The 8,473-nt window shown below is 40.3% G+C and overlaps 1 pseudogene; it reads left to right on the top strand.

The window, feature by feature from the left end:
- Positions 4,525-8,053, top strand: LOC109127401 (annotated as a pseudogene).

The following is an 8,473-nucleotide window of genomic DNA, read 5'->3' as shown; positions in this document are numbered from 1 at the left end:
AGAGCCGAACGATCCTATGAAGGGAGCTGAGCCATTTGATCCGATGGGAAATTTTGATAAGATATTCGATAAGCACTATGAAAAGATTATGGAGATGTTGAAGGAGTTCCAAGCAGCAGTGATGGAGACGGTGACTTCGAAACCAGATCCGGTGTTGGTTGCGGTTCCAGTTTCAAAGATAGAGGAACCAAACCTTATGAGGGGAGGTGTGCTGGAGATAGTGACTTCAAAAGCACCGGCCGTGACGACAACCGTGGTGGCAACTTTAGGAGCGGAAGCTTTGATCGAGGAGCCGGAGTTACGATCTGTGTTGGAGCTAAAATCACCGACTCACATGGCGGAGGGGATCATCAACAAATCACTTCTTGAGATGGAGCTTGAGGAGGAGGAGTCTCTACCTGAAGCTATGGCGTTGAGGATTCAACAAGCAAAAGACATGAGACTTGAAAGACAAGTCGACGTGGAGGGAAGAGACGAAGAAGCAGATGGTGACAAACCGGAGCTTGAGGACAAGCTCCTAATCGAGGAGGGGAGTAATGGTACGGATCGTGGTATCACTTAGACCATAAAGCCGTAACATATAATTAGATTATTAGGTTTCCTTTTCATAATTAGATTAAGGCTTTGGAATATTTACTTATTAAGGTTTAGGTCGGTTGTACTAGGGTCTATAAAAGAACTCTTTATGCTAATGAGAATATCAAGCCCAAGAATTAACCTTAATCTCTAAGAGAGAATTAGGGTTAAGAGGGAGCTAAGCATTCATATTCTTCTTAATTCTCAAGCAATAAAGAGGTTCATAACAGCAAGATTCTAGCACCGAAAGAAGCAATCCAGCCGTGTCCACTCCTATCCACCTCCTCATGCCAAGATCCGTCTATAAAGCATACAAGGCAATCTTGTGGGATTTGGGTTGGTATGCCCGCTTCTATTATCCCTGATGGTATGTCTCTATTGTTTGCTCTTCTCCAAACTTCTTCTTCTTGTATGGCTTTCTCCAGCGTATCTTGCGGAGACTCGGATATATTTTCAAAAACTTTCTTGTTTCTTGCCTTCCAAATGTACCACATCATCCAAGGGAACGTCCTCAAGTTTTGATCAATTGCACCAAAGTCTCTACCACACCCATATAGAAAATCGAGGTTGCTATATAGGGAAGATGATGGGAACACCATAGGATGGGAAGGGATTGTCGATAAGGCCCATACTTGACGTGCTGCGGGGCATTCAAATAGCATATGATTTATAGTTTCCTCCTCCGCTCCACATCTAGGACAATCTCTAATTCTACCAATATGGTGATAATGCAGGCGTTGACATGTAGCCAAGCACCCAGTCACACATTGCCACACGAAATGCTTAAGCTTTCGTGATGTTTTTAACTTCCATGCTTGCACCTTGAGTGTTGTAACACTTGGCTCCTGAAAAGGGAGGTCGCAAACAGGGCGAGAGATAGCTCTCGCGGCTTCGTACCCAGACTTAACACTATAATTCCTAGACTTTGTCAAGGTCCAAGAATAACCGTCCCTCGAAGCAATTAAGCTTGGTTTGATTCCCAAAATAAGGGTAATTTCTTCCGGGGGAAAAATTTCCTAAGACGCTCCAGTTTCCACCTTTTTGTATTGAAGTCAATCAAGGTGTTAACACATATCAAGGGATTTCTCTCAGTATTTAATCCTTGTGGCGGTGATGTTCATATATTTCACCATGTTTTACCTTAGTATATTCACATCTTTTGCATGATCTATTAGCACATTTAGCCATTATTGAGTAGCTTTAGGACTGTTTATGCATTAGAGTAGAATTGCATTGCATTTGCATAGTTTCTTACATAAACAGATGAATTTGGATCCTAAGGAGCATGGAAGGATGTTGAGAAGGATTTGAGCTATCAAAGTGAAGAAGATCAAGGAGTAAGAGCAGAAGAAACCAAGCTCGGAAGTCCACTCGACCGCCCACTCGACCAGATACTCGACGGTGTGCGGAGAAGGACTCGACCAGTGGAAGAAGCAGAAGAAGAGGCCATTCGACCAAGCACTCAACCGAGCACCTGGTCGAGTTGACCGACGACCCTCCATTTTGTCTTCTAGCTACTTTTAGGGTTTCCCCCTCTCTCCTATATAAAAGCTTGTACCCTGCAGCCACAAAAAAAAAAGAAGAGAGAGCCACTTTTAGATCAAATCTGTAAACCTAGTATATACCCTTTTTGGGTATTTTCTACTTTATGTTTTCTTTTCTTTTAGATTCTCTAGCCACTTTTGCATATTTCTAAGAAATCTTTGATACTTGTTGGTTCCATAACTTTCTAAGTATTAAGAATTTGAGTTTGATTTCTTCTTCAATATTGTAGATCTTCATCTCATCTTTCTAATAATGCAAGTTTCATTGATTTTCTGGTTTATAACTTTGTTCATCATGTTTTGTGATTGTGAGTAGTGGTTTAGGATCTTGAGGATGGATTAGGATGGATAAGATTTATGGTTGTTTAGATTGGTCAAGATTGATTGCTTAATATCTCTTTTGGGTTAGATACACTCTATGTTATTCTTATACTAGGAGGGTAAGGGTAGATCTTAAGCTTCTTAGCATCACACCAGTGTCTAAGTTGTTAGATAAGGCTAATACTAGAGATTATCATGAAGCATGCTAAGAGATTAGATTTTTAATATGATTTTTTACATTGATGATCTGGTTGTTTAATGCCTGCTTTAATATGTAATAGCTAGTGGGAACTAGGTCTAAGAAGTATCTTGGCTTGATTGTTATTGTCATGAGAATGGATTAACATGTATTAGAAGATCATTGACTAGAGATAGCTCATTGTTGATTGAGGTTTGTTAACCAATTTAGATAACCATATCTTGAGTCCAGCCCATGAATCCATCCTTAGGACCTTTCTTGTTTATTGATTTCCTTGTTGAGTATTGTTAATTGCTTTTTGTTTGCTTTGTTTTCATTATTTGCCCTGTTTCTGTTCATTCGCTTGTAAACTCGACCTCCCACTCGATCGCACATCCGATCGACTGCTTGCTCGAGCTCCTTCCAGAGTTCTTGCTTATGTTCTGTTTCATTTCATGTTTCCTTTCTAGTTTCATTTCTGTTGCATCCATTTCATTTCTGTTTAATCCTGTTTCATTACTTGTCTTGCATTAGTATAATTTCTATTCCTGTTTAGTATCATTACTGCTTTGTTTTATTGTTTACTTTGCATTTAGTATCCTGTTTTAGTAGCTTTAGATTCTGCATTTCATAATCATCATTAAGTTGTTAGTAACAATCAATCATCATATTTTGCTTGACTTAGATGAGTATTCACATCCTGATTGCTTGCATCACACTCATTATGGTTTGACATCCTTTATGCTACAACTACATAAGGGTAATTGAAACACCTTGCATCCACCTGTTCATCCATCATTCATCATCATATTCATCACCATACCACCAAAAGAATCATGTTTCAATCTGGCGTCGTTGCCTGTTTGAGTGTTTGTTTGTGACATTTAGGATTTATACAAGTCTAAGATTAAGTTCTATTGCTCCTTTGAACACTACTGATTTGAATTCTTCATCTGCTTGGTTGTTTTGAATCTTAGGTACCTACTCGACATCAACTCGAGCTACCACTCGACCGTCTGCACGATTGAGTACCTGATCGAGTCACAACCCAGATTCAATTAGTCTTCTCGTCTCAGTCAGTTCGACCATCAACTCGAGCCAGTGCTCGACCGAGTGTCAGTTCGAGTCAATTGATGCAAACCAGATCCAAGAGAAATTAGAATCTTCAGAGGTACCTTGATCACATCAACCGCCTACCAAGAGACCTAAGACAGCAGAGAACAAGAATTGCCCAAGAACAAGAGAATCAGTTGCTAATGGAGCAACAAAACAATCAAGAGCAAAGGCCAAGGCACATTGGTGCAGTAGATGCCCCAAACAATCACACACAAAGAACTGGTATTGTGTCTCCTGCAGTTGCCAACAATAATTATGAAATCAAAAGTGGGCTAATCTCTATGATTCAAGCAAATAAATTCCATGGTCTACCAATGGAAGATCCTTTTGACCACCTTGATGAATTTGATAGGCTTTGTAGCCTAACCAAGATCAATGGTGTAAGTGAAGACAGTTTCAAGCTATGACTGTTCCCTTTTTCACTTGGAGACAAAGCACACTTGTGGGAGAAGACCTTACCAACATGAGCTATCAAGAAGGCCTTCTTAGCCAAGTTTTTCTCCAATGCAAGGACTGCTAGATTGAGGAATGAGATATCAAGTTTTGCATAGAAGAATAATGAGACTTTCTGTGAAGCATGGGAAATGTTCAAAGGCTTCCAAACACAATGTCCACATCATGGGTTTAGCAATGAATCTCTACTCAGCACCCTATATAGAGGAGTCTTACCAAAGATCAGAATGCTTTTGGACACAGCCTCCAATGGAAGTTTCCTCAACAAGAATGTAGAAGAAGGATGGGAGCAAGTAGAGAACCTAGCACAATCTGGTGGGAACTATAATGAAGACTATGACAGAACAGTATGATAGAACAATCTGGTGGGCACAATCCAATGATCAAGATGAGAAGTATAAGAAGGACTTGAAGGTTGTTCATGAGAAGTTGGACAAGATTTCACTCAGCCAACAAAAGAATATTCACTTTCTTGGTGAAGAAGAGGTTCCAGTTCATGATGGGGAGAGTGAATTTGCTGAGATTTGCTACATGCAGAATCAAGGAGGGTTCAAAGGATACAATCAGTTTAAGAACAACAACCTTTCCTATAGAAGCACCAATGTAGCCAATCCTCAAGATCAGGTCTATCCACCTCAACAGCCCCAACAACAAAATAACCATGCACCCAAGCAGCAGCACAATGGTTTCCCGCCTCAATTGTGTCCCCCTCCAGGGTTTCAGACTAACCAAGGCCAAGAACCAGATTTGAGAGCTATGATGCAACAAATGTTGCTTGGGCAAGCAAATGGGCAAATTGAGGATGCAAAGAAGTTTGCTGAGCTGAACCAAAAGTTATCTTCTCAGTACAATGACCTCCATACTAAGTTTGAAACTCTAAACTCCAAGATTGAGGCTATGGAGACACAACTATCATCTGCTACTCCTACAAGGAATGACTAACATAAGGGCAAAGCCATAATGCATTCTACAGAATTTGCCAATGCAATCAATCTGCACAGTGGAAGGGTGTTACCCAAACGAAAAGGAGTGCTACTAATCACTGAGGACAGTGAAGAACAGATGGGGAGGGTTTTCAGCAAAAGGAGTCTCAATCTGAAGAGACGATTGAAATCGACCCACCACTCGAGCATACACACAATCGAGTGTCTGATCGGGCAGCGGATCGAGCACCTTCTCAGGAGAAGATTAAGTCATTTGCTACCAAGGAAAAAGAAGTTCGGTTCATTCCTCCTCCTTACAAGCCTCCACTACCTTTCCCAGGAAGATTTAAGAAGCAATTGGTTGAAAAGTACAAGGCATTGTTTGATAAACAAGTTAGAGGGATTGAGCTTAGGATGCCTCTAATAGATGCTTTTGCTATGATCCCTCCTTACCAGAAATTCGTGAAAGATGTTGTGATGGAAAGGATCAAAGAAGTTCAAGGGATGGTGATCCTTAGTCATGAGTGTAGTGTCATAATCCAAAAGCAAGTGAATCCTCAAAAGTTAAGAGATCCTGGTTCCTTCACTTTACCTTGCTCTATAGGCCCTCTGACCTTCAACAGATGTCTTTGTGATTTGGGAGCCTCAATAAGGTTAATGCCTCTATCAGTTGCTAAGCGCCTAGGGTTTACAAGGTATCTCTTATCTTAGCTGATAGATCAATAAGATTACCACATGGTGTTTTGGAGGATTTACCAGTTAGAGTTGGAGCAGTGGAAGTCCCAACAGACTTTGTAGTCTTGGAAATGGATGAAGAACCAAATGATACTTTGATCTTGGGAAGACCTTTCCTAGCCACAACATGAGCAATAATTGATGTGAGAAAAGGGAAGATTGATCTCAACTTGGGAGAAGACCTCAAAATGACATTTGACATTGTAGAGGCTATGAAGAAACCAACAATTGGAGGATAAGTCTTTTGGGTTGAAGAATTGGAAAAATTAGCAGGAGAATTGATGGAAGAGCTAGCAGAACAAGATCACCTTAGCACTGTTTTGACCAAAAGTGGAGAAGAAGGGTTCATCTACAAAGAAACCAAGGCTAATGAAGAGATATTGGACTCTCGTAGAGAATCAGACCATCCAGAGGTTTTTGAGAGGCTACCAACATTGAGAGAGGAAGTCTGGTCAGTTCAGATAGCAGATACAAAGACCTCGACCACCCACTCGACTACCCACTCGAGCACGCACTCGGCCGAGCACCAACACCACTCGACCGAGCGCCCTGCCGAAACTCCCACAGATGACTGGTCTGAGCTAAAAGCACCAAAGGTAGAACTTAAACCTCTTCCATCCGGGCTAAGGTACATTTTTCTAGGTACGAACTCTACTTATCCAGTGATAGTAAATGCTAACTTGAGAAGTGAAGAACTTGATTTGCTAGTTGTTGAGCAAAGAAAATTTAGGAAGGCAATTGGTTATTCTTTGGATGATATTAAAGGAATTTCACCTAGTCTCTGCATGCATAAAATTCACCTTGAAAATGAATCTTATTCTAGCATTGAACCTCAAAGAAGGCTTAACCCAAACCTTAAGGAAGTAGTAAAAAAGGAGATTCTTAAGTTGCTTGGAGCTGGTATAATCTATCCTATCTCTGATAGTACTTGGGTTTCACCAGTGCATTGTGTCCCTAAAAAAGGAGGAATTACTGTTGTAAAGAATGATCATGATTAGTTAATTCCTACTAGAACCATAACAGGACATAGAATGTGCATTGATTATAGAAAGCTTAATTCTGCTTCTAGGAAAGATCATTTTCCCCTTCCATTTATTGATCAAATGTTAGAAAGATTAGCCAATCACACCCATTATTGTTTCTTGGATGGATATTCTGGATTTTTCCAAATACCAATTCATCCTAATGATCAAGAAAAGACAACTTTCACATGTCCATATGGCACTTTTGCATATAGAAGAATGTCATTTGGACTATGTAATGCTCCAGCTACCTTTCAAAGGTGCATGATGTCAATTTTTTCTGCTCTTATTGAGGATGTGGTTGAGGTTTTTATGGATGACTTCTCTGTCTATGGAGACTCTTTCTCTTCTTGTCTTGCTAATTTATGCAGGGTTTTAAAAAGATGTAAAGAGACAAATCTAGTTCTAAATTGGGAGAAGTGTCATTTCATGGTTGAAGAAGGGATAGTTCTTGGTCACAAGATTTCAGAGAAGGGTATTGAGGTTGATAAAGCAAAGATTGATGTCATGGTTCAGCTGCAACCACCAAAGACAGTCAAGGATATAAGAAGCTTTCTTGGTCATGCTGGGTTCTACAGAAGATTTATCAAGGACTTCTCAAAGATTGCTAGGCCATTGACAAGATTGCTTTGTAAGGAGACTGAATTAAACTTTGATGAAGATTGTTTGAAGGCTTTCAAAGAGATCAAGGCTGCCTTGATATCAGCTCCAATAGTCCAAGCTCCAAACTGGGACCTCCCATTTGAGATAATGTGTGATGCATCTGACTTTGCAGTAGGAGCAGTTCTAGGACAGAAAAAAGATAAGAGGCTGCATGTTATTCACTATGCAAGTAAAACCTTGGATGAAACTCAAGGAAGATATTCAACAACAGAAAAGGAGCTTCTTGTAGTGGTGTTTGCCTTTGAAAAATTCAGAAGCTACCTAGTGGGTTCCAAGGTTATTGTGTACACTGATCATGCTGCTTTGAGGCACATCTACTCAAAGAAAGATACCAAACCAAGGTTGTTAAGATGGATTCTACTTCTCCAAGAATTTGACATCGAAATAGTTGATAAGAAGGGTATAGAGAATGGAGTTGCTGATCATTTATCCAGGATGAGGATAAAGGAAGAAATACCAATTGATGATTCAATGCCTGAAGAGAAACTCATGCAACTCGACGTCACTCGACCGACTGCTTGACTGTGAAGATCTGCCATGGTATGCTGATATAGTTAACTACAAAGTATGTGAAGAAATCCCATCAGACATGGACCCTTACAAGAAGAAGAAACTGCTCAAGGACATCAATGGTTACTATTGGGATGAACCTTACTTGTACAAGAAAGGATCAGATGGCCTGTTTAGGAGGTGTATAGCAGAGAATGAGGTTGAAGGAGTGCTGGGACATTGTCATGGTTCTGCTTATGGAGGCCATTTTGCAACTTTCAAGACAGCCCAGAAAGTCCTACAAGCTGGTTTATAGTGGCCTACATTATTCAAGGACACTCACAAGTTCGTTACAAAGTGTGATGCTTGCCAAAGGATGGGAAATATTACAAGAAGGAATAAAATGCCCCAAAATCCAATTCTAGAGGTTGAAATATTTGATGTGTGGGGAAT

Source organism: Camelina sativa, chromosome 11 (genome assembly GCF_000633955.1).
Source record: "Camelina sativa cultivar DH55 chromosome 11, Cs, whole genome shotgun sequence".
NCBI lineage: Eukaryota > Viridiplantae > Streptophyta > Magnoliopsida > Brassicales > Brassicaceae > Camelina > Camelina sativa.
Note: the sequence above shows the minus strand (reverse complement) of the source record. Positions and strands in the feature narration are given on the sequence as shown.